This window comes from Arachis ipaensis, chromosome B07 (assembly GCF_000816755.2).
Source record: "Arachis ipaensis cultivar K30076 chromosome B07, Araip1.1, whole genome shotgun sequence".
Classification (NCBI taxonomy): Eukaryota; Viridiplantae; Streptophyta; class Magnoliopsida; order Fabales; family Fabaceae; genus Arachis; species Arachis ipaensis.
The window spans coordinates 53,907,843-53,911,954 of NC_029791.2; positions in this window are offsets into that span (position 1 = coordinate 53,907,843).

Consider the following 4,112-nt stretch of genomic DNA (forward strand, 5'->3'; position numbering starts at 1 on the left):
TCATGTGGAGTCACAAAATGAATAAAAAAAAAATTGAGAACAGAAACAAAAACAGCAGAAGAAAAATCCCACCCTGGAGGAGGATCTTACTGGCGTTTAAACGCCAGTAAGAAGCATCTGACTGGCGTTCAATGCCAGAACAGAGCATGGTTCTGGCGCTGAACACCCAAAATGGGCAGCATCTGGGCGTTTGAATGCCAGAATTGCACCCTGGAGAAGAGCTGGCACTGAACGCCCAGAACAAGCATGGTTCTGGCGTTCAACGCCAGAAATGTGCAACAAATGGGCGTTCAACGCCCAGAACAAGCACCAATCTGGCGCTGAACGCCCAGAGTTGTGTGCAAGGGCATTTTGCATGCCTAATTTGGTGCAAGGTTGTAACCCACAGAATCACCTCAGGATCTGCGGACCCCACAGGATCCCCACCTACCTCCACTCACTTCTTCTCACCCCTTTTTCACACAATCCTATAAACACTCTTCCCCAAAACTCTTCACCAATCACCTCAATCTCTCTTCCCTATCACCACTTCACCACTCACATCCATCCACTCTTCCCCATAAACCTACCTTATAAACCCCACCTACCTTCAAAATTCAAAATCAATTTCCCACCCAAAACCCACCCTTATGGCCGAACCTTACCCCCCTCCCTTCCTTATATATAGCCCTCCATTCTTCCTTATTTTCACATAACACAACCCTCTCTTCCATATTTTCTTCTTCTACTTCATCTATTCTTTCTTTTCTTGCTCAAGGGCGAGCAATATTCTAAGTTTGGTGTGGTATAAGCATAAGCTTTTTGTTTTTCCATTACCATTGATGGCACCTAAGACCGGAGAATCCTCTAGAAAAGGGAAAGGGAAGACAAAAGCTTCCACCTCCGAGTCATGGGAGATGGAAAGATTCATCTCCAAAGCTCATCAAGACCACTTCTATGATGTTGTGGTCAAGAAGAAGGTGATCCCTGAGGTCCCTTTCAAACTCAAGAGGAATGAGTATCCGGAGATCCGACATGAAATCCAAAGAAGAGGTTGGGAAGTTCTAACAAACCCCATCCAACAAGTCGGTATCCTAATGGTTCAAGAGTCTATGCCAATGCATAGATCACTAAGAACCATGATCAAAGTAAGAACCCAAACCCAAAGAATTATATTACAATGGTTCGGGGGAAATACTTAGATTTTAGTCTGGAAAATGTGAGGTTAGCGTTTAACTTGCCTATGATGCAAGGAGATGCACGCCCCTACACTAGAAGGGTCAACTTTAATCAAAGGTTGGACCAAGTCCTCATGGACATATGTGTGGAAGGAGCTCAATGGAAGATTAACTCCAAAGGCAAGCCGGTTCAATTAAGAAGGCTGGACCTCAAGCCTGTGGCTAAAGGATGGTTAGAGTTCATCCAACGCTCCATCATCCCCACTAGCAACCAATCTGAAGTTACTGTGGATCGGGCCATCATGATTCATAGCATCATGACTGGTGAGGAAGTAGAAGTTCATGAAGTCCACCATCACTAAGGTGGACTCATTCCTTGTTCTTACATTCTCTGTTTTTCATTTTCTATGTTAAGTGCTTATCTATGTTTGTATCTTCATTACATGATCATTAGTAGTTAGTAACTCTGTCTTAAAGTTATGAATGTCCTATGAATCCATCACCTCTCTTAAATGAAAAATGTTTTAATTCAAAAGAACAAGAAGTACATGAGTTTTGAATTTATCCTTGAACTTAGTTTAATTAAATTGATGTGGTGACAATACTTTTTGTTTTCTGAATGAATGCTTGAGCAGTGCATATGTCTTTTGAAGTTGTTGTTTATGAATCTTAAATATGTTGGCTCTTGAAAGAATGATGACAAGGAGACATGTTATTTGATAATCTGAAAAATCAAAAAAATGATTCTTGAGGCAAGAAAAAGCAGCAAAAAAAAAAAAACAAAGCTTGCAGAAAAAAAAAAGTAGCGAAAAAAAATAGAAAGAAAAAGAAAAAGCAAGCAGAAAAAGCCAAAAGCTCTTAAAACCAAGAGGTAAGAGCAAAAAGCCAGTAACACTTAAAACCAAAAGGCAAGGGTAATAAAAAGGATCCCAAGGCTTTGAGCATCAGTGGATAGGAGGGCCTAAAGGAATAAAATCCTGGCCTAAGCAGCTAAACCAAGCTGTCCCTAACCATGTGCTTGTGGCGTGAAGGTATCAAGTGAAAACTTGAGACTGAGCGGTTAAAGTCAAGGTCCAAAGCATAAGAAGAGTGTGCTTAAGAACCCTGGACACCTCTTATTGGGGACTCTAGCAAAGCTGAGTCACAATCTGAAAAGGTTCACCCAATTATGTGTCTGTGGCATTTATGTAACCGGTAGTAATACTGGAAAACAAAGTGCTTAGGGCCACGGCCAAGACTCCTAAAATAGTTGTGTTCAAGAATCATCATACTGAACTAGGAGAATCAATAACACTATCTGAACTCTGAGTTCCTATAGATGCCAATCATTCTGAACTTCAATGGATAAAGTGAGATGCCAAAACTATTCAAGAGGCAAAAAGCTACAAGTCCCGCTCATTTAATTGGAGCTATGTTTCATTGATTGTTTGAAATTTATAGTATATTCTCTTCTTTTTATCCTATTTGATTTTCAGTTGCTTGGGGACAAGCAACAATTTAAGTTTGGTGTTGTGATGAGCGGACAATTTATACGCTTTTTGGCATTGTTTTTAGTATGTTTTTAGTATAATCTAGTTACTTTTAGGAATGTTTTCATTAGTTTTTATGTTAAATTCACATTTCTGGACTTTACTATGAAGTTTTGTGTTTTTCTGTGATTTCAGGTATTTTCTGGCTGAAATTGAGGGACTTGAGCAAAAATCAGATTCAGAGGTTGAAGAAGGACTACTGATGCTGTTGGATTCTGACCTCCCTGCACTCAAAATTTTTGGAGCTACAGAACTCAAAATGGCGCACTTCCAATTGCGTTGGAAAGTAGACATCCAGGGCTTTCCAGCAATATATAATAGTCCATACTTTGGCCGAGTTTAGATGACGTAAAAGGGCGTTGAACGCCAAATCTACGCTGCTGTCTAGAGTTAAACGCCAGAAACACGTCACAAGCCAGAGTTGAACGCCAGAAATACGTTACAAACTGGCGTTCAACTCCAAGATTGACCTCTACACGTGTAACATTAAAGCTCAGCCCAAGCACACACCAAGTGGGCCCCGGAAGTGGATTTATGCATCAATTACTTACTTTTGTAAACCCTAGTAACTAGTTTAGTATAAATAGGACTTTTTACTATTGTATTTGACATCCTGGATTGTATTTTTGATCCTGTGATCTCGTTTTGGGGGCTGGCCATTCAGCCGTGCCTGAACCTTTCACTTATGTATTTTCAACGGTAGAGTTTCTACACTCCATAGATTAAGGTGTGGAGCTCTGCTGTTCCTCAAAGATTAATGCAAAGTACTACTGTTTTTCTATTCAATTCAACTTATTCCGCTTCTAAGATATTCATTCGCACTTCAACCTGAATGTGATGAACGTGACAATCATCATCATTCCCTATGAATGCGTTACTGACAACCACTTCCGTTCTACCTTAGATTGAATGAGTATCTCTTAGATCTCTTAATCAGAATCTTCGTGGTATAAGCTAGATTGATGGCGGTATTCATGAGAGTCTGGAAAGTCTAAACCTTGTCTGTGGTATTCCGAGTAGGACTCTGGGATTGAATGACTGTGATGAACTTCAAACTCGCGAGTTCTGGGCGTAGTGACAGATGCAAAAGGAGGGTGAATCCTATTCCAGTATGATCGAGAACCTCAGATGATTAGCCGTGCTGTGACAGAGCATTTGGACCATTTTCACAAGAGGATGGGATGCAGCCATTGACAACGGTGATGCCTCCAGACGATTAGCCATGCAGTGACAGCGCATCGGACCATTTTCCAGAGAGGATACAAAGTATCCATTGACAACGGTGATGTCCTTACATAAAGCCAGCCATGGAAAGGAGTAGGATTGATTGGATGAAGACAGCAGGAAAGCAGAAGTTCAGAGGGACGAAAGCATCTCTATACCTTTATCTGAAATTCTCACCAATGATATACATAAGTATTTCTAT